Source organism: Schistocerca serialis, chromosome 5, assembly GCF_023864345.2.
Source record: "Schistocerca serialis cubense isolate TAMUIC-IGC-003099 chromosome 5, iqSchSeri2.2, whole genome shotgun sequence".
Taxonomy (NCBI): domain Eukaryota; kingdom Metazoa; phylum Arthropoda; class Insecta; order Orthoptera; family Acrididae; genus Schistocerca; species Schistocerca serialis.
The window spans coordinates 681,648,276-681,675,843 of NC_064642.1; the positions used below are offsets into that span (position 1 = coordinate 681,648,276).

A 27,568-nucleotide genomic window follows, 5' to 3' on the forward strand; every position below is an offset into this window, starting at 1 on the left:
AGGCAGGATTCGAACCTGCGACCGTAGCGGTCGTGCGGTTCCGGACTGTAGCGCCTGTAACCGCTCGGCCACTCCGGCCGGCACTGTGGCTCATGGCTAATTATTTGTTTGATTTCATACATCAGAACTTTTATGAAACGAACTCGTCTGTGGCCGAGCTTGAAGGTTGGGCTGCAGGCGTATCTGCGGAGAAAAGTTAAAATTTACTTTCTCATTTAAACGGAAAGTGTGAACATTAGCCGGCCGGGGTGGCCGAGCGGTTCTAGGAGCTACAGTCTGGAACCGCCCGACCGCTACGGTCGCAGGTTCGAATCCTGCTTCGGGCATGGATATGTGTGATGCCCTTAGGTTAGTTAGCTTTAAGTAGTTCTAAGTTCTAGGGGACTGATGATCTCAGCAGTTAAGTCCCATAGTGCTCAGAGCCATTTGAACCATTTGTGAACATTAAAAAGGGTGCTCTTACAATCTGAAATAACGATTATATAACTGAACGCTCTTGCTAGTTGGAGAACTATTATTAATTTAGTACTTTATAATAATAGCAAGCAGAAGACTGGTTGGTAGGTGCACAGGTTAAATGGTAGCCACCTGTGTTTCTTATGAGACAACTAGCTCCAGTCATACGAATTCCGTTAATTCTGAGCGAGCAGTTAGTGGAGGGGTAATCTGCAAGCCGAAACGGGGTATACATGTTTTCTTAATCATCTAAAACTGCGGTATTCAAAATAGTACCCACTGCTCTCAAATGGGCATTCCAGATTTCATGTTGGGCGGCAGACGGTAGGGATTTTAAAAACATTTTCATTTGATTTTCATTAAATTCTGACGTAAAGTATTTGGTAAGTAATTTAATATGCTGTAACATGCTGCAACTCTGCCTTGTAAATTTTACAAAGTATTGTTACTGCTCTATAAATCAGCATTACTGTGGAACTGATGGGTGGTTAGAAATTTGTACTAGTAGCAGAGATACAAAAGTGGGTGGTAGATAAAAAAGCCTGACTACCAACGATCTAACATAATGTGGCCGCAGGTGAAAGAACAGAAAAAAGAGAGAATACAGGCATGGTAAAAGGAATGAGAGAGAAGGAGCTAATTGAGTTCTGCAGTACAATTTGTTATACCCACACATTTGTATAAGCCGACTGATTACAGCTCTGTCTCACGGGTTTTGTAGTCATACGTTACTACTTCTACTGTCTTTTGTGAAATGCGCTATTTTACAGTTCTGAACATTTGAAACACGTTACCAGTCTTTTCTCCAATTCGAAGTCTTATCAAGATCTGACTGAAAATTTGTGCGTCTCATTTTCAGATAATACTTGATTATAGTAACTACTTCGAATGCAAGAATCAGAGGTTACTATTAAAATAGATTGCAAGGTCATAAGCGCACAATATGAACAACGAGGATCCCATCACACTTCCCAGGCTACCCAAACGAATCGAAATCCTACATGTACATCCACACAGTGCAAATCACTCTGAAGTTCATCGCTGAGGGAACTTCCCATTGTAACATTTTTAGGGTGCCTTTCTTTAGGCTAACAGCTTTTTCAGTAATCGTTGGTGATTTTCGCGGGCACAGTTCTTGTATCATTTTTATATCAAACTAACCCACCAGTGCCAAGATTATTGATACATGTTTTGCACATTTGTACCCTTCTCTTATTATCTGCATTTTTTATTCATTGGCTAGAAACACATTAATGAATGTAGCAATGAATCGGAATCTTATGATGATCTTTAAATTACTTAGCGGGTTGATGGAAACCTCTATCAAATATATCTATGTCTTTATTTCATGTGTGTGATAGAAACGCGAGTTGGGTTTAACATGATCGATGCTCTTGGAAACCATGCTGGCTGGAAGGTTAGAGATATCTCACTTTGTTTGAGCTAATAAAAACTTACGTTCTAGCATTCCACAACTGATGGACGTAGATGAAATAGGATGGCGGCAGCACAGGAAATCCTCATCCGCTCCACACTTCCCTGCAGTTCTCTCTCTCTTCCCCCCACCCCCTATCCTCTCTCTCTCTCTCTCTCTCTCTCTCTCTCTCTCTCTGCGCAGAGGTCCTTTCCAGTGTGACATAATAAAGGTAATAATACTCGACCTCTACTGTAATCAGAGATTATTACTGTTGACAAGGGTCTTTACTTTCCTAGATCCGATTGCTTTATTAATATTTATGAATCTACCGCGTGGTTTACGATCATATGTTTTCCGGTCTACGTTCGTCTCTGTATTACGGCTGCGTCAGACCTCGAGTGTAAATCTGTTGTCCATTTTATTAGCGAAATAATAAGTCGATGTGACTGTACCGGCCAGGTCATCCCGGCGAACATCTAGTGGTTACTGCAGCGAAGAGCGTATACGTATAATAAAATAACGTGCGCGCTTGAAGCGGGGCCCTTGAAGGAAACATTAGTTTTTATTGGCGCGCTGTTTGACAAACTATAAAAAGACGCCATAGGGGCTGTTGACGCCCCTGTAAAAGGCACGTTTATGGAGCACTCGGGCCCGAAGCAGCGGCCGCAGGTAGCCGGCTGTAAACAGAGCCCCGCGGCGCCTAATGAAACCATTAAAGAGGCCGCGGAATTTGCAGCCGCGCGGAATGAGCATTAGCGCAGAAAATTTGCTCCTCTGGACCTTGGCGCCCGCGCACTGACAGGTGGAAGGCGACTTGCGGATATTAGAATAGCCTCCAAACTCAAGCTCCTCCAGCAACTGTATCTCTGGTTCTATGTAACAAGCTGTTGGACCCAGCGTTTAGCTCAATAAACTGAAGCGCCAAAGAAACTGGTATAGGCATGCGTATCAAAAAGAGAGATAAGTTAACAGGCAGAATACGGTGCTGCTGTCGGCAACGCCTATATGACACAACAAGTGTCTGGCGCAGTTCGGTTACTGCTGCTACAATGGCGTGGGTCTGAACGTGGTGTTTTAGCCGGCACACGAGCGATGGGACACACCATTTCCGAGGTAACGATGAAATGGGGATTTTCCCGTACGAGCATTTCACGAGTGTACCGTTAGTATCAGGAACCCGGTAAAACATCAAATCTCAGACATCGCTGCGGTTGGTGAAAGATCCTGCAAGAACGGGACCAACGACAACTGAAGGGAAGCATTCAACGTGACAGTAGTGCAGCCCTTCCGAAAATTTGCTGCAGATTTCAATGCTGAGCCATCAGTAAGGGTCAGCGTGCGAACCATTCAACGCCCAACATCATCGATATGGGCTTTCGAAGCCGAAGGCCCACTCGTGTACCGTTGATGACTGCACGACACTAAACTTTACGCCTCCCCTGGGACCGTCAACACAGACTTTCGACTGGAAACATGTTGCCTGGTCGGACGAGTCTCGTTTCAAATTGTATGGGGTGGATGGACGTGTACGGGTATGGAGACAACCTCATGATTCTGTGGACCCTGCATGTCAGAAGGGAACTGTTGAAGCTGGTGGAGGCTCTGTAATGGTGTGCAGGTGGAGTGATATTGGGACCCCTGATACATCTAGATACGACTCTGACAGATGACACGTACGTCAGCATCCTGTCTGATCACCTGCATCCGTTCATGTCCGTTGTGCATTCCGACGGACTTGGGCAATTCCAGCAGGACAATGCGACACCCCGCACGTGTCCAGAATTGCTACAGAGTGGCTCCAGGAACACTCTTCTGAGTTCAAACACTTCCACTGTCCATCAAACGCTCCAGACATGGACATTATTGAGCATATCTGGGATGCCTTGCAGCATGTTCAGAAGAGGTCTCCACCCCTCGTACTTTAGGGATTTATGGACAGCCCTGCAGGATTCATGGCGTCATTTGCCTCCAGCACTACTTCAGATATCAGTCGAGTCCATGCCACTTCTGAGGGTTTGCGGCGGTCCTACATGGTATTAGGCAGGTGTACCGGTTTCTTCGGTCCTTCAGTGTAGTATGGCATGTGGCAGCTGCATAAACAGGAGTTGGACAAAAATATGGGGACATTACCACCCCTAATGCGCTGTAGCAAAACTGTTTGCATTCGAAAACGCTTCCAGTCCTCTCGGAATGGGTAATACAGGTGCTGTATGGTTTTGAGGGAATGTTATACTAGTCTTACTATAAAATAGCGGCAAGTTCATTTGACAATGAGGGAGGTGGATAGCGATCACATAACCTCCTCTCCAAAGTGGACCACAAAGGCTCAACAATACATTGAGTTTTGTAGATGGTCAGGGGAGGTGAGAAAGTTCATGCTCGTGACTCACAAGACCGGTCTCGAATGATGCGAGCTGTGTGAACAGGGCCTTGTCGTCTTGGAACACGGCATCACCATTGGGGAGCAAACACTGAACCGTGAGATGGATCTGACAGGCCAAAATGTTCATGTAATTCTTGGCAGTAATGCGACCTTGCACAGTACTCACTGAATCCAAGGAACCCGTGGAATACCACGATATGGATGCCCTAATCATCGCCGAACCCTCAACATGTTTCACTCTTGAGCGGTAAACAAGGTCAGAAGCTGGAAAGATTATGAGACAAGTCTCATCCAACCAAAGAACATTCTTCCATTGCTCTATATTCTAGGTATCATGGTTTCGGCACCATGTCTTCCTGTTGCGGGTATTTGGATCACTCATGAGGGTTCTGGAATTTCATCTCGTCCTGAAATTTCCTGCTTCTTGAGTTCTCTTTATGTTTTGATGCTGACTGAGTTCGTGAATGCGGCATTTAATTCTGCAGTGGTTTTTGTAGCTGTCATCCCCTTATTTTTCGTCCCAATGCTCTTCAGTATCTGTCCGCCACTATTACTCAACACACTTCTGTCCGCATTGTGAGACAGCAGATGATGTTTTCCCGCTTTCCCTATGTGCGGTATACATCTTCGATACGGAACATCTTGAAAACCAAATATTTTGGCTGCCTTGGTTACGGAACCATCCATCATACGAGCAGCAACAATGTTTCCACGCTGTAGTTCACTTAAGTCCGAGATACTGCACTCATAACTAATCACAACTCTGTTCCAATCACGACTGACACTTGCAACTTAATGAGGACACTGTGCAGGTGGCGTTCGGGGGTCAAATTCAACAGTGAAATTTGCAGGCTTGGCTGGCATTTACATTGATGTTCAAGCATGCATTTCTCGAGCTGTTTCCATATTTTTGTCCAGCCTCTGTACTTGCACATATCGAGGTCTGCCATATTTAGTAGCGAAAATTAGTTGGGTCTATTGGTGTACTAGTAAGGAGCCTGACTGGTAAACGAAATGTTGGGGACTTGCAGACTACGGACTCCTTCAGTCTGATGATTTTTCAAGAACGATATGTGGTTCGTGTTCCACGCGAATCTGTAGGCCCTGTTTTCCCGGTTTCATAACGGGGATAGATTAGGAACACTCAACTCACAGAAGTGGCGTCTAGTTGAAAGACTTGTATCAGGTCGATCAGATCGTTGAGCCTGCAAAATTATTTTTTTTATTAATAGAAAATACTGACACGGGTGTAGGTAAATAATAATAGGAGAAAAACCGTCCTAGTAAAGATGGGTCAGCACACAAGTCGTTTGTGAGATCATTGCTTATGTGTGTTTACCACCCACTACTGGCTTCAGTATTGTCGTCCTTGTATTTGAAATGTATACTTTTCAATTAAGTCATCATCACATACACTCTTTACTACTCTTTATAACTGGACATTTTGTCTATATCTTTCCGTATTTCCGCCCGCATCTCGTGGTCGTGCGGTAGCGTTCTCGCTTCCCACGCCCGGGTTCCCGGGTTCGATTCCCGGCGGGGTCAGGGATTTTCTCTGCCTCGTGATGGCTGGGTGTTGTGTGCTGTCCTTAGGTTAGTTAGGTTTAAGTAGTTCTAAGTTCTAGGGGACTTATGACCACAGCAGTTGAGTCCCATAGTGCTCAGAGCCATTTTTTTTCCGTATTTCCACGAAGATATTTTTCTGTAGACATTATCTTCATCAGCGAACAATCTGCTACCGCTATTTAACCTCCGTCACAACAGAAAAAAGCACGGTTTAGGCGTTATTTGCGGTGCGCTGATTATTGATTAAGACGACCGCGTTTTACAGACATGAACAGAAATACTAATTAATGATGGCAAAAAGGACGATAAACATGTTTGGTCGCTGAAAACAGCAACCTGACAACGCAGTTTTCGCGACAAGAGGCTTCAGAAAATGCTTCAGCGAGCTCTTCCAGCATCAAATTTTTACTCAGCCTCAAGCTTTCAACAACTTCCTCTGTCGGCATCGTAAGGAAACTTCAGTAGGCCGTTTGGTACTTCTAAGTCAAGTACACTACTGGCCATTAAAATTGCTACACCAAGAGAAATGCATATGATAAACGGGTATTCACTGGACAAATACATTATACTAGAACTGACATGTGATTACATTTTCGCGCAATATGGATGCTTAGACACTGAGAAATCAGCACCCAGAAGAACCACCTCTGGCCGTAATAACAGCCTTGATACGCCTGGGCATTGTCGAACAGAGCTTGGATTGCGTGTACAGGTACCGCTGCCCATGCAGCTTTAACACGATACCACAGTTCATCAATAGTGACTGGCGTATTGTGACGAGCCAGTTGCTCGGCCACCATTGACCAGACGTTTTCAATTGGTGAGAGATCTGGAAAATGTGCTGGCCAGGGCAGCAGTCGAACATTTTCTGTATCCAGAAAGGCCCGTACAGGACCTGCAACATGCAGTCGTGTATTATACTGCTGAAACGTAGGGTTTCGCAGGGATCGAATGAAGGGTACAGCCACGGGTCGTAACACATCTGAAATGTAACGTCCACTGTTCAAAGTGTCTTCAATGCGAATAAGACGTGACCGAGACGTGTAACCAATGGCAACCCATACAATCCATACGCCAGTATGGCGATGACGAATACACGCTTCCAATGTGCGTTCACCGCGATGTCGCCAAACACGGATGCGACCATCATGATGCAGTAAACAGAACCTGGATTCATCCGAAAAAATGATATTTTGCCATTCGTGCACCCAGGTTCGTCGTTGAGTACACCATCGCGGGCGCTCCTGTCTGTGATGCAGCGTTAAGGGTAACCGCAGCCATGGTCTCCGAGCTGATAGTCCATGCTGCTGCATCGTTGTCGAACTGTTCGTACAGATGGTTGTTGCCTTGCAAACGTCCCCATCTGTTGATTCAGGGACCGAGACGTGGCTGCACGATCCGTTACAGCCATGCGGATAAGATGCCTGTCATCTCGACTGCTAGTGATACTAGGCCCTTGGGATCCAGCACGGCGTTCCGTATTACCCTCCTGAACTCACAGATTCCATATTCTGCTAACACTCATTGGATCTCGACCAACGCGAGCAGCAATGTCGCGATACGATAAACCGCAATCGCGATAGGCTACAACCCGACCTTTATCAAAATCGGAAACGTGATGGTACGCATTTCTCCTCCTTACACGAGGGATCACAACAACATTTCACCAGGCAACGCTGGTGAATTGCTGTTTGTATATGAGAAATCGGTTGGAAACTTTCCTCATGTGAGCACGTTGTAGGTGTCGCCACCGGGGCCAACCTTGTGTGAATGCTCTGAAAAGCTAATCATTTGCATATCACAGCATCTTCTTCCTGTCGGTTAAATTTCCCGCCTGTAGCACGTCATCGTGGTGTAGCAATTTTAATGGCCAGTAGTGTAGCTCCTCCACTGGCATGCTGAGTGCTTGCCGCTCTAACCCTCCTACCAATGAAAAAGCGCTGACAGTGCTGGGAAACGAACCCAAAACCTTCGGAGTCAAACATGCTGGCTACTGAGCTCTGGAGGTGTTGTGCAGTCTAGTTTTTTAATAAATGGCATGCTCCACATCCACGAGAACCATCTTATTTTTGGGTCTCTGGAACGAAAACAGAATCCAATCTAATCTATGCAGAAGTGGAACATTAGAGGACCTATTACTCTTCCTTGGGTTACACACAATGCTATTATTGTTTCTGTGCACCTCGATGTCAATGGGACGCTAACATTTAATTTCGTCCACAAGATCTGTGAGTAGCGGAAGGAACCGTATTCCCCAGACGAGGTATTCTGAGTGCATGGCGCACGTGCCGGGACGCGCTTGCCCCACTTGTGCGGCTGAGCCACGGTGCGGTGGGGCAGGACCCCACCGGTGTCTGCGAGACACGCGCGCTCATCTTAATAATTACGGCGCACGGGGCGGGCTTACAAGGACGCAGTTTCCTCCCCCTCCCCGCCACCCCCAGTCGCCGTCTCTTATGACGTCGTAACTCGCGGCGGCCTTTTTCACTGTGTCGACCGCATTCATTAAGACCGCAAACAGCCAGCGGGCGCGCCCATTACCATAGCTTATCCCATGAAAACTTGCGCTACGAGAGGGAGGCGCGCTCGATATGAAACCTCGGCGAGTCCTCTCAGTTGGCCCAGAAAATTCTGCACCGCGCCGCGTGGCGCGGCAGCTGCCTGTTTTTTTCTGTTCTGCCGGCACCAACTCCCACCTGGCCGACCAGCTGACTTAAAAATACAGACGGTCGTCAAGTAAATACAAACACCTAGGATCTAGAGTACAGCGTTTTCTTAACGCTACATCACTGATCATTCTTGCTCGGCATCTACAATGTAAGAATTAATCTTCAGTAGATTATCAGTGTTTACAACGACGTTGGAGATAATGGCAGACCTTGATTGTCTGACAAATATTTAATTGCGCTGTTCTGAAAGTAAACGTCCGTTCTTCCGCCTTGACTCTTTTATGGGGGGCTGCTTGGAAATATTAGATGATGAACACGTTTCTAGGCACGCTGCGATAGCATCACGGGTAAACTACCAGGTTCAGGGATCTGCTCCAATAATTAATGTTCGTTTTTAGAGTCCCGTAACTCAACTGGTAAAAACAGAACTCTTATAGCATCACTTGGGGCAACGGCCTTGCCGCAGAGGATACACCGGTTCCCGTGAGATCACCGAAGCGCTGTCAGGCGTGGTCGGCACTTGGATGGGTGACCATCCGGGCCGCCATGCGCTGTTGCCATTTTTGGGGTGCACTCAGCCTCGTGATGCCAATTGAGTAGCTACTTGACCGAATAGCAGCGGCTTCGGTCAAGAATACCATCATAACGACCGGGAGACCGGTGTGCTGACCCCACGCCCCTCCTATCCGCATCCTCTACTGAGGATGACTCGGCGGTCGGATGGTCCCGGTAGGTCACTCGTGGCTTGACGGCGGAGTGCTTTATAGCATCTTGTCTGTCTGTCTGTCTGTCCGACTACTACGCCCCGTTTTTCTCAGAAACGGGTACAGGCATCATGTTGAAATTTATGACATGTAGTAAGTCCAACGATCCCTTGGAGATGTAAAAAAAAATTAAGCTTCTTCGTCAGTTGTATTGTTGATGTATATTATATCACAGGAAATATTCTTTTTTCATTTGTTCTCCGTCCGTCTGTCTACCCGTCTGTTAATTCCCCTTTTCCTCAGGAATGGGTAGACGTATCAAGCTGAAATTTGTGTCAAATCCTGAGGTCTACGGATCTGTGTCGAAGTAAAACATTTAAGATTCTAAGACAATTCAATCAAAGGCTATGGCCACTTAACGTCACACATTTTGGTACTAGCTAACTCACTTATCAAAACCTTTAGGGTAATTCGTGTTGATCATGAGATTAGGTAAGAAGCAAGGTGCTACTGTACAGGAAAATGAAAAAATCCGGAAAGTGTTAATTTGTAATCATATCGCACGAAAAAAAAATTTTTTTTATGTTATCTGACAGTCTGTGTGGCCGTCAGTTAAGAGCCCCTTTTCTCAGAAACTAGTAAAGCAAATTGATGACCATGGTCCCTTGCCGGTGTAAAAAATGTATAAGATTCTACGTCAATGCAATCAAAACATACAGCCATTTATGCAACGCATTATAGTGTGTTGCCAGTATCGATATCCGTAACAGACAAAACTCGTCGAAATTCTTTATTCCCTGGATGGATGAACTACCTCTATACATAATTAAGTTCCTACGAAACCCTGGGTTAGCGAGTCCTACTCTCATTCAGCAGGACTGTTTCCTTTTACCGTTGGAACAAATGGCTCTGAGAACTATGGGACTTAACATCTGTGGTCATCAGTCCCCTAGAACTTAGTACTACTTAAACCTAACTAACCTAAGGATATCACACACATCCATGCCCGAGGCAGGATTCGAACCTGCGACCGGAGCAGTCGCGCAGTTCCGGACTGAGCGCCTAGAACCGCCAGACCACCGCGCCCGGCTAACCGTTGGAACAGTGACAAGTATTTACGGTCTAATTGAGATGATCTGATTTCCTAGTAAGCGTTAGCAATTAGTTGTTGATATGATTCGAACTACCGCTGAATGCTTTCTTAAGACATAGGTTTAAAAAATGTAATTGTTTCACCACGTTGGTCCCTATTAAGCCCAACATATGTAGATACGAACCTACGACCGTAGAAACATACAGAAAAATGGTATGTCTGTCATAGGTTTCCTAGTCACTGGTATCCTCAATGACTCTCCTCGCACATCAGCTACCTACCATCATTTCATTACAGAAATACACAATCTGACACTTCAGCATCTTGGCTGTATCTATGCATAAACCTAAATTGCAAAGTTAACACTCTAAGCATGCTTGGTTAGACATTAGAATCTCTCTAAAATCCCGAATCTTCTCAGGTGAAATAAATGCATAAGTAATTTAATAATTCGCTCTAATATTATACCTGCAATTAATCAACTTCTATTTAACCAGTTCTCATTATTCTGGGGTTTTCCAAATGCGATCCTGTGTTATAGTATATGTGACGGAGGAGCTACTGCTGGATAGTTTTAAATAGAAGAGTGTTACAGAAGTGGACACTTGCTGTTGTGGCGTAACAAGACAGCTACGCCACACTGAAGTAGCCGAAAGGCACGCGTAATCTCACTTAGGCTAGATAGAGGTCTGAAACAGGATACGTAATGAATGGTAGCAAGAAAAGTACGTAGCTGCTATTACTTAACTTTTATTCCCTCTTGTGGTACATAGCTCTTGACGATACAAGTGAGACTCTATCTTAAAATGGTTAATGGCGCTTGCTAGTTCGTAGCCATTGACTTAGCTGAAGGCTATTCTAACTGTCTCTCGGCAAATGAGAGAAAGGCTTCGTCAGTGTAGTCGCTAGCAAAGTCGTCGTACAACTGGGGCGAGTGCTATTCCGTATCTCGAGACCTGGCTTGTGGTGGCGCTCGGTCTGCGATCACACAGTGGCGACACGCGAGTCCGACATGTACTAAATGGACCGCGGCCGATTTAAGCTACCACCTAGCAAGTGTGGTGTCTGGCGGTAACACCACACTTGCAATGAAGCAATCGACAAATCACAATGTCGGCGTACGAACCGTCACCGACGTTGCTATTTCTAAAATAGTGCCCATAGCGCTCCGAAAACCAATGATCATCCCGTTTTGCGACACGAATCACCTACTTAATTCGTACGTAGCTGCACTGCACTACTTTTGTACAGAGAAACTGGAGGTTTTCTTACTTTTCTACCTCACCCGAGAATGGGATTAATGTACGGGAATAGGTGAACAAGTAGATTCTCTCTTCCTTGACTAACGAAACGTTTCGACACTGTACCAAATCGAGACTGCTGCCTAATATGTTAGCAGATATGCGACTGGCAGGAGAGCAGGAGAGCTTCTTAAAGCTTGGAAGGTAGGAGACGGGGTACTGGCGGAAGTAAAGCTGTGAGGAGGGGGCATGAGTCTTGCTTAGGTTGCTCAGTCGGTAGAGCACTTGCCCGCGAAAGGCAAAGGGCCCGAGTTCGGGTCTCGGCCCGGCACACCGTTTTAATCTGCCAGGAAGTTTCACAACTGTATGAAGCTTCTTGTGACAGTCTCGGCATTTCAAAAAAGAGTTTTTCAACTAAGACGTTGTGAAAATTAGAGATATTCTCCACAATGAAGAATGAGGATAATTAGTCTCATCTCGCTTAGATCAGGCAAGCAAACACATATTTCACCCCAACAACCTACTATACGTTTTAGGATAGTTTAAGATCATTAAACAGTGACGATTCTGATTTAAATGTTTAAAAAATTTAATATTGGTGATGTAATTTTTACTTCTAAAGCCTTTAAAATGCTTTGATGTTGGTAAAGAAAAAATGTTCGTGTTTTTGAGTATATGATATTTTCCATTTGTGTACAATATGTGGAAGAGGCGGAGGACATATTAAACTTAATACAATTGTATAAAATATAACATTTTTGGGCAAAACAAATCTAGTAAAAACCTTGGTTTTCTCAGATCGTCACGTGTACTATAACTCCCTCATGCAATTGGCCACTCATTATTGCCACCAATCTCGTGATTTATTTCTTATTCAACATACTCCAACTTGTCTTGACCATGTTTTGCTCACCATCAGGCAAGTACCGAAATAATGTCGAATTAACTGTTTGACAATTTACAATGTAATCTTGTCGCACTCACTTTTTTAAGAATAGCTGAGGCTTAGAAAGAGAGAGAAAGTCAGATCCACTGTCAATGGGCTGCATCTTGTTAACTGTGGAGTTTCCTGGCGAGTTACGGTTTCCGCGATACGAGCTTCATTTGTGACGTATTTCCTGATGGGCCCACTATACTACATTGGAGAACTGCGTCACTACGTCATAAGTCCTACGTACTGACCAGCTTATCTTTAAATGACACTCGGTCGCCTGTACGCAATTTTCGATATTTTGACGGTAGCAGGGAAAATTTGCAGAGAGCGAAAGGTTATTAACGTTGTCAAAGGACATAAAATGGAACTAGCGGTTGACAAGAAAGTGAGATAGGACTGTAGCCTGTTCCCGTTCTTAATCAGTCTGTATAAGGAACAAACAATTAACGAAACTAAGCAGATATTTGGGAAGAGAATTTAAGAACAGGGAGAAGAAAAGCTTTGAGGTACAAGAACAACATTTTAATTTTGTTAGAGCCAGAAAAGGACCTCGAAGATCAGTTGAATGGACTGGGTAGTGTCTTGGAAAGAAGTTATGAGATAAATATGAACAGAGATACAACGACTATAGTGGAATGTTGTCAAATTGATCAGGCGTAATGAGGGAACTGGATTGGGAAGTGAGACTGCAGTTTGGTAGCAAACTAACAGACGCTATCTGAAGTAGAAAGAAAATAAAATGGGGACTGGCATTCGGAAGAAATGTAATTGTGAATAAGAGAACTGTGTTAACACTGATTACAAATTTAAATGTTAGAAAGTCTTTTTTGGAGGTGTTTCTCTGGCGTGTATTCCTCTATGAAAGTGAAACGTGGACGATGGATGGTTCAGACTCGAAGAGAATAGAAACTTATGAAGTATGGTATTACAGAAGAGTAGCACACTGGACTCGCATTCGGGAGGACGACGGTTCAATCCCGCGTCCGGCCATCCCGCTTTAGGTTTTCCGTGATTTCCCTAAATCGCTCGAGGCAAATGCCGGGATGGTTCCTCTGAAAGGGCACGGCCGACATCCTTGCCCATCCTTCCCTAATCCGATGAGACCGATGACCTCGCTGTCTGGTCTCCTCCCCCAAACAACTCAACCCCAACCCAATTACAGAAGAGTGCTGAAGATAAAAAAGCTAGATCTGATAACTAATAAGGGGCTACTGTATCGAATTCGAGAGATAAAAAATCGATGGTGCAACCTGATTAAAACAAGGGATCTGTTGATATGACACATCCAAGGGGTCGCCAGTTTTGAGAAAAGTGTGTGTCGTAAAAAATTGTAGAGGGAGGCGAAAGCTTGTTCATAGCAAGCTAGTACAAATATGTGTAGTTTTCAATAGTTAAGCAGAGACTAAGAAATTTGCGCGGGGTAGAGTAGCATGGAGAGCTGCATCAAACAAGTTTTCAGGATGGAGACAACAGCAGTAATAACTGTCTCGGTTAAAGATTTTTGTGATAGTTTCCATGGTCGCCGTGGTCGATTTAGTGGTGGACGACTGGTTTTGTTCAAGATACGGTTCGACTGTTGGCTAGTGTAGCGCGAGACACCGCGAACCTCCTCTAGGGTCGACGCCGTCCCAGTTGGCAGCGGACTTTTGCGACCCATTCTTTGCGGGTGCGCCCAGTCCTGCCGCGGAATTAGGCGCGGCGGACGGCGGTAACGACGTTAGCGCCGTGACAAGCCCGGCCTGTGTTATTTATACCGCTCTGAGCCGCCATCAATATTTCAGAGTCGCTGTCAGATCTTCCGCGCGCGCGCCAATCACAAATCTGGCAGCTCGACGCGGTGTCCTGTCGATTACGTCAATCAGCGGTGCGCGCGCGCCCAGGGGATTTCCCGTCCGGGTAAGGGGTGGGGCAGGGGGTCGGCAAGAGGAGGGAACCTCGCGCCATTCGCCGTCTCTGGACAACACCCTCTGCCCGGGTTTCCCTGCTAATTTCAGGCAGCTAACGCCGCTGAGCAAGTTGTGTGAGCGACAAATGCTGTCGACCGTACTTTCGAGGTAGCTGATGTTGGGGATGGTCTTCACAATTTTTGGAAAATGTTTTTTAATTATTTATTTAAACCATGAGTCACACAAATGGTATTATTAACGGTTGAGACTTATTACCAAGTCATCGTGAGATAATTTAAATACATTAACATCGTATCACATCTTTCCCAAACCGCGATAAATTTGCAAAACTTCTGGGTGTTACATATTGGCATCACAGAAAAAGGAAACACAGAAACTTCAAATAAACACTGTCCCTATTCGTGCATGCGATGTAACAAATCATGGCTGCGCTAGAATCAGCCTCAAAATTTTGATTACGAGGTTACAGTGAGATCTTAGGCTGCCTGTAGGGCGTCAGGGAGACGCAGGGAGACGTCGTATTTTACGGGGCAACTATTATATCATACTTACGATGATTTTTCCGACTCGAAGTACCTTGGTACGAAAATTGTTTCAAAGTTTCCAGATGTAATAAAAAAACTAAAAAGTTTCTGTTGATACATCAATCAGAGTGTGATCAGTGGTTCTCAACATTTCTGAGGTCATTACGCCTGAGTGCAACATATATTAGCTCATAACTCCACCCCCCCCCCCCCCCCCCGACATCAACATTACACGCTGTGTATGCTATATATGTATTAAACCGTGGACCTAGAAACCGCGGAGAGGCTTCGTCCCGCCGTAGCCCTTAGTAGTACACAACTCCACAACAGGCCACAGCAGTCCACCCACCCCACCGCCGCCCCACACCGGACCCAGGGTTATTGTGCAGTTCGGCCCCCAGTGGACCCCACGGGAACGTCTCATACCAGACGAGTGTAACCCCAAATATTTGCGTGGTAGAATAATTATGTTGTACGCGTATGTGGAAACGGTCCTTGCGCAGCAATCGCCGATACAGTGTAACTGAGGCGGAGTAAGGGAACCATTCCTGTCTAACTTAGATTGAAAAGAATTTTCTTAGAATAATTTTCTTTCTAAAAGGACGAAAGATAAAAAAATATATAGCTTTTGTAGTGGGTTTTACGAAACTAATGACTCAATGGGATGGCTCATACTGTTTCTAACAACCTATTTTATAACACTGGTTTGTTCTCATTCACTGCGTATCATGAATGCTTGCTCAGCACTGAACCATTCTAACACAGTGAAAACGGGAGTAAACACATTCTTAACCGGTACTCTGGTTAGAAAATTGTCTTTCATATTCTCTGGAAGCTGCAGTAGCATTTCAGTTAGAAAACCTACACATAAATACTATACTATCTTAAGCGTCTCTTGTAGATATGTGTGGCATGCTTAAATGACACAGCAGAACCAACAATCATAGTGGCAATCGCAGTTGAAAAATCCACTTGGGTAAACTCAAGCAAAACTTCAACTTCAAAACAAAAATGACAACGAATAAATAAACCCTAGCAACTGGAGCACGAAAAGGTGAAACGAAAACTTATCTATGTAACCAGCTGAAAGTCAGTAGCCAATGAAAACTGTACCCATGTTATTTGGACTGCTCTATTCCAATTGGTGTATACTAGCGCCACCTAAAATAATTACTGTTTCTCCTGAAACAGCTTGTTTATGCAAATCGTGTCGTACTATGGCGAGTAGCCTCTGGCATGTATTTCACCGTGAACTGCAGATTACGGAAGTAGATACATCATTTACATAAACAATAAAGAGAAACTGGATGAGATATCTCCCACAGCTAAAAATTGTGAACGGCACACCAAGGGCCGGCAGAAGGAAACTCATTATAATCTCTATTTTTGAGAATCCATGATTTGACACACAGCTGTATTGTCACTTTATTACACTACCAGTTCCAGTCACAAGTTTTTCAGTTCCTTTTTTTGTTTCATTCCTATCATAGTTAAAAATCTGTTTTCACAATTATAAACCTAGAATGCAACGTCCTTTAGCATATGCTGTATTTGAGTAATGGTGAAGCAATTCCCAGTGCATCATGAGTGCTATCTATACCTGCTCAGAAAATAAAACTAAACCGCTTCTTTCCCAAGCGACCTTTGCTTCCACCGCACCCTATACCCCCATTTACAATCAGCCGTGTTAAAATACACTCCTGGAAATTGAAATAAGAACACCGTGAATTCATTGTCCCAGGAAGGGGAAACTTTATTGACACATTCCTCGGGTCAGATACATCACATGATCACACTGACAGAACCACAGGCACATAGACACAGGCAACAGAGCATGCACAATGTCGGCGCTAGTACAGTGTATATCCACCTTTCGCAGCAATGCAGGCTGCTATTCTCCCATGGAGACGATCGTAGAGATGCTGGATGAAGTCCTGTGGAACGGCTTGCCATGCCATTTCCACCTGGCGCCTCAGTTGGACCAGCGTTCGTGCTGGACGTGCAGACCGCGTGAGACGACGCTTCATCCAGTCCCAAACATGCTCAATGGGGGACAGATCCGGAGATCTTGCTGGCCAGGGTAGTTGACTTACACCTTCTAGAGCACGTTGGGTGGCACGGGATACATGCGGACGTGCATTGTCCTGTTGGAACAGCAAGTTCCCTTGCCGGTCTAGGAATGGTAGAACGATGGGTTCGATGACGGTTTGGATGTACCGTGCACTATTCAGTGTCCCCTCGACGATCACCAGTGGTGTACGGCCAGTGTAGGAGATCGCTCCCCACACCATGATGCCGGGTGTTGGCCCTGTGTGCCTCGGTCGTATGCAGTCCTGATTGTGGCGCTCACCTGCACGGCGCCAAACACGCATACGACCATCATTGGCACCAAGGCAGAAGCGACTCTCATCGCTGAAGACGACACGTCTCCATTCGTCCCTCCATTCACGCCTGTCGCGACACCACTGGAGGCGGGCTGCACGATGTTGGGGCGTGAGCGGAAGACGGCCTAACGGTGTACGGGACCGTAGCCCAGCTTCATGGAGACGGTTGCGAATGGTCCTCGCCGATATCCCAGGAGCAACAGTGTCACTAATTTGCTGGGAAGTGGCGGTGCGGTCCCCCACGGCACTGCGTAGGATCCTACGGTCTTGGCGTGCATCCGTGCGTCGCTGCGGTCCGGTCCCAGGTCGACGGGCACGTGCACCTTCCGCCGACCACTGGCGACAACATCGATGTACTGTGGACACTTCACGCCCCACGTGTTGAGCAATTCGGCGGTACGTCCACCCGGCCTCCCGCATGCCCACTATACGCCCTCGCTCAAAGTCCGTCAACTGCACATACGGTTCACGTCCACGCTGTCGCGGCATGCTACCAGTGTTAAAGACTGCGATGGAGCTCCGTATGCCACGGCAAACTGGCTGACACTGACGGCGGCGGTGCACAAATGCTGCGCAGCTAGCGCCATTCGACGGCCAACACCGCGGTTCCTGGTGTGTCCGCTGTGCAGTGCGTGTGATCATTGCTTGTACAGCCCTCTCGCAGTGTCCGGAGCAAGTATGGTGGGTCTGACACACCGGTGTCAATGTGTTCTTTTTTCCATTTCCAGGAGTGTATGTGAACTGTACTTACATACAGGCCGCAGCGCGTCACGTCACGAAGGTAGACGTGAGGTCGGTCGTTCGCTCAGCTCAGCAGACGAACTGCGTTTCTACACCTGTTAACTCGTAATTGATTATTTCCACATAAGCGAGAATTGCATCTTTTGCTGGAATTCGCTTTTGCGGAGTGTTACTTTTATTAGTCCTACAACGCTCGAGAGTCCGTAGGCCTACTAATAATTTGTTATGGCTGTACAGAGTAAAATAAAATTAAAATCGTGCCATATTGACTTATCAGTTGCATGAGGCACCACATCTTCTATGATATGAGGACTGTTAAGTAGAAGAGACTAAATGCTGAACACTTTTCAGTCACAACATTATGACCCCCTACGTAATAGCCGGCATGTCCACATTTGGCACGGATAACAGCGGCGACTCGTCGTGGCATAAAGCTTTGGTCGGTCGCTGGTGGGAGGTGGCACCACAGCTCCACACACAAGTCACCTAATTCCCATAAATTGCGATGAGGGGGGCCGTGAGCTCTGACGTCACGTTCAGTCACATCCCAAATGTGTTCGATCTGGTTCAGATCTGGCGAGTTGGGGGGGGGGGGGGCATCTGGTATGATTTTTTTTTTTTTAGTAGTAATTTAATTGAAAGCTTTGTTGCTTTGGTAAAAATAAAATTGGTTCCTTTTGTCGTGACAGAATAATGGTTCAAATGGCTCTGAGCACTATGGGACTTAACTACTGAGGTCATCAGTCCCCTAGAACTTAGAACTACTTAAACCTAACTAACCTAAGGACATCACACACATCCATGCCCGAGGCAGGATTCGAACCTGCGACCGTAGCGGTCACGCGGTTCCAAACTGACGCGCTTAGAACCGCACGGCCACACCGGCCGGCTCGTGACAGAATAAATTACTATTAATCACACCAGATTTGTCGGAGAACAGCAGCAACATGTGTAATTGATCCAGCTTTAAGAAGTTCTATTACCTTTTAGCGGAAAATTCGTGCGGTACTCTCCGACGTTAGAAAAGTCGTGGTGTTCCGTTCGGAGCAGGAGGCGGCTGTCTTTTCTCATTCGCGATATCGAAACTTACTAAAAAAAATGAGCAGAAATTTTTTCCGGAGGAAGATCGCGCGGAGAAAACAGACGGAAGTTACATGAAAGAAACCTAAGGGACCAACTAATTGGATTTGTACGAACATATAAACGGAACTGAAAGAACTTGGAATAAATACTATAACGATGTCGTCACGACAGCCTCCTGTTCCGACAGAACACACGCTGGATCATAAGCTGCATAAATCTTTTAAACAGGAAAGATTATCACAAGTATAATTAATGAAAATAAGGTTGAGAGATTTTCTTTGAAATTAAATAAACTTCAAGGCTCCAAGTATTATATTATGAAACGGAAACTTACATTAACATGGCCACCCATTGTGGCGGTGGAGCGAATTTTCATGATATACATTCTCGCTTGTTTGTGGCTACATACATTTTTTAATCACTTAAACTCTTAAAGTTACAATAAAATGATTATATCAGTATGGAGCACAATACTTTTGCGTCCGACTCGCAACACATTCACAGAACAGCTAGAGAGCGGCGCGGCACCCTGCAGAAGTAAAAATTGGCAATTGTTATTTTTGAAACATAGGTGCATCGTTTTTTTTACTGATCGATAGCAGCGTATAACAGTTTATAGCTATCGTGATATTCTGCGCTTTTCAGGAGCGCGGCAAAGATATCTGGTTACAACATTCATTGGTATATGTTAAAAGTTCGCACATACTGACGCGAATACAGAAAAAAAAAACTTTTACATGTTAAAAATCGCAGTGATAAAGGCTGTAATATCACAGGCAGCACATGAGTCGGAACTCGCAACTGTGATCCTCGAACCACTCCATCACAATCCTGGCCTTGTGACATGCCGGATTATTTTGTTGAAGAGTGCAACTGCCGTCGGGAGGCATGATCGTCATGAAGGGGTGTACGTGATCTGCAACCAGTGTACGACAGTCCTTGGGTGTCATGGGGCCTTGCACGAGCTCCACTGCACCCGTGGATGCCAATGAGAATGCAACTGAGGCGGAGAACAGAAGCTGACAAAGGCAGTGCTAGGAAACAACGGGAACTGCTGAAGATAAGCAATGCTACAATGCGGAAAAATCTGCAAACCCAGAATTGACGTCTACAGTCACTTAGGATCCCACAGAAACTAAGTTTCGAAGAAGACAACCATAGTCGTTAGCGAGTGATAGCCCATTATCATACCTCTTAATGAGCAGATACTGATTGAATTTTAAAGTTGAGAATTCGGTCAATAACTACATGAAATACTGAGCAACAAATTTTTGTTGTCACTGAGACCGTTCGATAGCCATCCTTCAACTGGGACATTGTGATTGTTTGGTAACATACACAGAAAAGCCAAAGAAACTAGTACACCTGCTTAACATCGTGTAGGGCCCCACGAGCACGCAGAAGTGTCCAACACTACGTGGCATGGACTCGACTAGTGGATGAAGTAGCCTGGAGGCAATTGATACCATGAATCCTGAAGGGCTGTCCCTAAATCCGTAAGACTACGACGGGGTAGAGATCTCTTCTGAACATCAAGTTGCAAGGCATCCCAGATATGCTCAATAATGTTCACATCTGGAGAGTTTGGTGACCAGCGAAAGTGTTTAAACTCAGAAGAGTGATGCTAGAGCCACTATGTAGAATTCTGGTCGTGTGGGGGTCGCATTGTCCTACTGGAATTGCCGGAGACCTTCGGAATACACAGTTGATATGAACAGATGCAGGTGATCAGACAGGATGCTTACGCACATGTCACCTGTTAGAGTTGAATCTAGACGTATCAGAGGTCCCATATCACTCCAACTGCACACGTCCCATACCATTACAGAGCGTCCACCAGCTTCGACGGTCCCCTGCTGACATTAGGTTGGCTCCACATCCGTACACGTCCATCCGCTCGATAAAATTTGAAGCAGGTATCCAGGCATCAACAGCCCAATGTCGGTGTTGATGGGCCCTGGCGAGGCGCGAAGCTTTGTGTCGTGCAGTCATCAAGGGTACACGAGTGGTACTTCGGCTCCGAAAGTCCATATCGATGACGTTTCGTTGAATGGCTCACCCGCTGACACTTGTTGATGGCCCAGCACTGAAAACTGCAGCAATTTGCGGAAGGTTTGCAATTGTGTCACGTTGAACAATTCTCTTCAGTCGTCGGCGGTCCTGCTCTTGCAGGATCTTTTTCCGTCCGCAGGGATATAGGCCATTAGTTGTTTTACCGGTTTCCCGATATTCACGGTTCACTCGTGAAATGGTCCAGGGGAAGATCCCCTCTTCATCGCTACCTCGGAGATGCTGTATCACATTGTTCGCGCGCCGACTATATCAGCACGGCCGGCCGCGGTGGTAGAGCGGTTCTAGGCGCTCCAGTCCGGAACCGCGCTGCTGCTACGGTCGCAGGTTCGAATCCTGCCTCGGGCATGGATGTGTGTGATGTCCTTAGGTTTAGGTAGTTCTAAGTCTAGGGGACTGATGACCTAAGATGTTGAGTCCCATAGTGCTCAGAGCCATTTATATCACCACGTTCAATCTCACTTAAATCTTGATAACCTGCCATTGTAGCAGCAGACACTTATTGTCTTATAGAGGCGTTGCCGACTGCAGCGCCGTATTCTGCCTGTTAACATGTGTCTGTATTTGAATACGCATGCCTGTACCAGTTTCTTGGGCGCAGCAGTGTATATGGTAAGGCTAGGACTGTTCGGATTGAAACAGGGTGGAATTTTGAGACCCATATGGGCAGTTTCTTTATTTTGGAAGGCGTCTGCGGTGTGGGGTCGGTTGAATCGTGAGGTGCGCAGTGGACTGGTCCTGGCGCCTGTGGGGAGCAGCGAGCGGCGACCCTTTGTCGGCCGTTTGCATCACAAAGACGGCCGCGGGCACTGGCCGCTCTGTTTGATGGCCCGCATTGTGCGCCGTCTGACAATATTGTGTCTGCTCGCGCCGGCCAACAAATGCTTTGTTCTCTTGCGACGAGCCCGCGCAGGTGTGTTTATTGCATATGTTTGGTCCGCTACGGAACCTCCAGGCCGGCAGCATACAGAACTCACGCGCCGCAGCACACAGCCATTTCCTCAAATTAACAAATTGTTCAGAACAGCAGCAGCCGTTAAAAAGAGTCAAGTTTAAACGGAGCATCTTCTTCGTCTTGACACGCCGCCGTCCTGCAGTCTGGAACCGAGCGACCGCTACGATCGCAGGATCGAGTCCTGCCTCGGGCATGGATGTGTGTTATGTCCTTAGGTTAGTTAGGTTTAATTAGTTCTAAGTTCTAGGGGACTGACGACCTCAGAAGTTAAGTCGCATAGTGCTCAGAGCCAATTGGATTGGCGCTCCACACTGTGCTCAGGTGATTCATGTGAAAAGGTTTCCAACGTGATTACGGCCGCACGGAGGGAATTAACAGACTTTGAATGCAGAATAGTAGTTGGAGCTAGACACATGGAACTGTCAGTTTCGGAAATCATTAGGGAATTCAGTATTTCGAGATCACAGTGTCAAAAGTGTACCGAGACTACCAAATTTCAGGCAATCACCGCGGACAACGCAGCAGCCTCCACATAACGACTGAGAGCAGCGGAGTTTGCATAGAAGTGTCAGTGCTAACAGACAAGCAACTACGCGTGAAGTAACTGCAGAAATCAGTGTGCGTCGAACGACGTATCTCACCGTTAGGACAGTGTGGCGAAATACAGGGCTATTACAAATGATTGAAGCGATTTCATAAATTCGCTGTAGCTCCATTCATTGACATATGGTCACGACACAATACAGATACGTAGAAAAACTCATAAAGTTTTGTTCGGCTGAAGCCGCACTTCAGGTTTCTGCCGCCAGAGCGCTCGAGAGCGCAGTGAGACAAAATGGCGACAGGAGCCGAGAAAGCGTATGTCGTGCTTGAAATGCACTCACATCAGTCAGTCATAACAGTGCAACGACACTTCAGGACGAAGTTCAACAAAGATCCACCAACAGCTAACTCCATTCGGCGATGGTATGCGCAGTTTAAAGCTTCTGGATGCCTCTGTAAGGGGAAATCAACGGGTCGGCCTCCAGTGAGCGAAGAAACGGTTGAACGCGTGCGGGCAAGTTTCACGCGTAGGCCACGGAAGTCGACGAATAAAGCAAGCAGGGAGCTAAACGCACCACAGCCGACGGTTTGAAAAATCTTACAGAAAAGGCTAAAGCAGAAGCCTTACCGTTTACAATTGCTACAAGCCCTGACACCCGATGACAAAGTCAAACGCTTTGAATTTTAGGCGCGGTTGCAACAGCTCACGGAAGAGGATGCGTTCAGTGCGAAACTTGTTTTCAGTGATGAAGCAACATTTTTTCTTAATGGTGAAGTGAACAGACACAATGTGCGTATCTGGGCGGTGGAGAATCCTCACACATTCGTGCAGCAAATTTGCAGTTCACCAAAAGTTAACGTGTTTTGTGCAATCTCACGGTTTAAAGTTTACGGCCCCCTTTTCTTCTGCGAAAAAAAACGTTACAGGACACGTGTATCTGGACATGCTGGAAAATTGGCTCATGTCACAACTGGAGACCGACAGCGCCGACTTCATCTTTCAACAGGATGGTGCTCCACCGCACTTCCATCATGATGTTCGGCATTTCTTAAACAGGTGATTGGAAAACCGATGGATCGGTCGTGATGGAGATCATGATCAGCAATTCATGTCATGGCCTCCACGCTCTCCCGACTTAACCCCATGCGATTTCTTTCTGTGGGGTTATGTGAAAGATTCAGTGTTTAAACCTCCTCTACCAAGAAACGTGCCAGAACTGCGAGCTCGCATCAACGATGCTTTCGAACTCATTGATGGGGACATGCTGCGCCGAGTGTGGGAAGAACTTGATTATCGGCTTGATGTCTGCCGAATCACTAAAGGGGCACATATCGAACATTTGTGAACGCTTAATAAAACTTGTTGAGTTTTTGTATGTGTGTGCAAAGCATTGTGAAAATATCTCAAAAATAAAGTTATTGTAGAGCTGTGAAATCGCTTCAATCATTTGTAATAACCCTGTATGGCGTTAATGGGCCATAGCAGCAGACGATCAACGCGAGTACCATTACCAACAGCACGACATCGCCTGCAGCGCCTCTCTTCTGTTCGTGATCATATTGGTTGGACCACAGACGACTGAAAAACCATGGCCTGATCAGAAGAGTCCTGATTTCAGTTGGTAAGAGCTGATAGAGGTTCGAGTGTGGCGCAGACCCCATGAAGCCTTGGACCCAAATTGTCAACAAGAAACTGTGAAAGCTGGCGGTGGCTCCATAATGGTGTCGACTGCGTTTACATGGAATGCTCTGATCCTCTGGTCCAACTGAACTGATAGTTGACTTCAAATGGTTCGGTTGGGCTACAGGGAAACCAGTTACAGTCATTCATGTACTTCGTGTTCCCAAACAACGATGGCATTTTTGTAGATGACAATGCGTCATATCACAGGGCCACAATTGTTCGCGATTGGTTTGACCAACGTACTGGACAATTCAAGCGAATGATTTAGCTACCAAGATCACCCGAAATAAATTCAACCGTGCACAAATTCCTGTACCGGCAACACTTTCGCAATTATGGACTGTCATAGAGGCAGTACGGATCATATTTCCGCAGGCAATATCTAAAGAATCATTGTGTCCAAGCCTCGGCGTGCCAAAGGACGTCCGACACGATATTAGAAGGTACCCCATGACTTTTGTCACTCACGTGTACATGTGTGTACTAACATTTCTGTTTCTGCTTTTATATTAACTGAAATTAATGCAGACAGTATACTGTTTTGAACAGCATCCGTAGCAGCTTGTGAGTGTGTGAGTGTGTGTGTGTGTGTGAGAGAGAGAGAGAGAGAGAGAGAGAGAGAGAGAGGGGGGGGGGAGGGGGGGGGGGAGAGACAGCTTATTTGTCTGTATGTTTATGTGAAACATCCCCTTAGAAAAATTAGTGAATTACTGTGCTAATAAACCTCTTAAGTTATTTGATTTTCAAACAGCTGAGCAAAACTGAACGTACTCAGACATTTCTCTCTTTACTTACTCTGATCAACACTAAACTGCCACACAATATTTTTAGCGCAACACAGTCTGACTTTCAATAATCCCTACAAAAGAATGGCCCTGACTAACAATAGCCTATACCTTTCATGAATCACTTATCTCACAAACATCTTCGTTACTCGAACTAATGCAATACAGCGAGCGCCAATACTGCCAGCTAAATAAAAGATTCTAACTACTGAAGGCACTAACTACTGATAGGCATAGTTAGCAAATGAAAGATTTTGATAGAGAACAAACCACATGTATTTACCTTAATAATGTTCAAAAGTCATCATATATATATCAGTTCATGGTATCCAGTATTACAAATTTACTGTTTCTGATGGACACACGTCCAGATCGTCCGCTCTTAAAATGCTGCCATCTCTCTCCCCACATCACCACTGCTGGCGGCTCACCTCCAACTGCGCAACGCTACGCGCTGTTCACATCCAACTGCCCAACACTACAATAGGAAAAAAAATCCAACCATGCAAACCAGCCACAGACTGCGCACAGCACAGTCAGTGATTTTCATACAGAGCGCTAAGTGGCGTTACCAACATAAAAACCTTAAACAGCCTACCTACATATATAACAATAACGCAGAATTGCGAGGAAAAAAGTAAACTGATACACTTTATTCCGACACTGAGCTTAACAGGCCAACTGGAGTCGCAAGAACGCATGGATGATTTCTTGGAGAAGCCATTTTTCCGGGTTCCTTTGTGATTGGTGCCCTACAGATGGTGTATATGGCCGTCGCAGAGGAAGAACCTAATGCCTTTTTTCGAGGGGTAAAAATGTAAACGTACGGCATTGTTGACTGGGATATTCCACGGGGTGATTTCAGCAGCCTGAAGGAATTGGTGTTCCTCCGGTAACTTTTCCCCTTACCTTTCGTCTATATGACAGTCGTGTCGTATGTTTATTTGTAGAGTGCAGGTGAATGTAATGGGCACGTGTATAGTTTAGTGTTATATGTGTTTTTTATGATGATGAGAGAAGGGAGAGGGTGAAACCCAGAGCCGGCACGTAGCCTATTCTTGATAAGCACAATGGGAGTCGTTGAGCTCTACGTCCCCATCCGATTGAGTGATGCCCTATTTTTTTTTAATTTATTGGTTTTTCGGAATGTGCCCAAACAGCCATCTCAACACTGAAAATATTGGATGACAGTTGGTTTTGACATTTGATTTGATACGTGAGTTTAAGTCGTACACTGGCACTAAGTTACACATGCTTAACAAGGGAAAGATTCCTACATAAAACAAATTTTACAACCCCAGTATACTGAAACGAGTAAACAAGACGAAAAATGACCTCACTTCATGAAGCAAAGCGGAGAGGTTTGGGATTTACTCCAGGTCATTGGCATACAGACGTGATCAGACATATTACGCCACCTCCTCTTCTCCTTTTGCCAGCTAAAAGCAGGTAGTGAAAATTTCAGGCACCACCAGGATTCGAATCTGTCTGTAAACTGAAGAGCGAGCAGCGCTCTTGGTGGGGGAAGTGGCCTTTCCCGGAAGAACGCTGCCACCGGGCTACAGGGGCACCCAAAATCTGTTGCCCGTTACCTGTGTAGCGCTGTAGATCGGCGTGCAGTGATATACGTCGTTTCTGTTCGTGGGATTTTAGTTGCCAGTGTCAGTATATTTACTGATATACTTCGATATAATCGTCTAGCATTGTAAGAAAATGTGCAGAATACGAAGAAGAGGAGGTATTTGCGGAGTAACAAGCTTTCGATCGTCTCTAATGTTAGTACAGCGTATGTTAAAGAGGCGACGCAAAAAGAACTGTTGGCTAATATTACTACTCCCAATCAAACGGCTGCAATTTAGGCAAATGTCAGCCTCTCCCAATAGGACGCATAAAGAAGAAACGCGGAAATAAGCCGCATGGTTTACTTGAATCGCCACGAAGAAAATTAATAATTTTGTGAGGAAACCCATCGTTATAGAAAGTTTCAAAATCACGTAAAACCTTTGATGCTGATGAAACACTAAATCTCTGTCTCGGTCACTATTCACCCGATTCTAAGTCATATTGCTTAAAACATGTGCGCAATAGCTATTGTAAACACTGCTGAAATTTCCTTCGAAACACATACCCTGATTCTGGGCTTCCAAGCAGAAAGCTTGACATAGAGGTGCGCTTACATATTAACTTTTATTTTTTGCTAAGAACTTTATTTGTTAGTCTACAGCAATGTTATACTCTTCAAAATATTCCCCATTACATACTACACACTTGTGCCAGTGCTTTCTCCAATTCCCGAAACACTTTAGGAACTGTTTCTTCGGGATAGTTTATAGGTCTTCTAACTGCACATTTTTAATCTCATCCATACTTGTAAAACTGCTGCCCTTTAAGACCCACTTTGAAATGTTTATACCACTTGTATGCCCTTG

General features: G+C 45.6%; 1 protein-coding gene across 3 annotated transcripts in view; it reads left to right on the top strand.

Annotated features, from left to right (window-relative positions):
• LOC126481188 (cytotoxic granule associated RNA binding protein TIA1) overlaps nucleotides 1–27,568 on the top strand; it is a 984,901-nt gene that overhangs the window by 851,992 nt on the left and 105,341 nt on the right. The gene's annotated exons all lie outside the window — the stretch shown is intronic.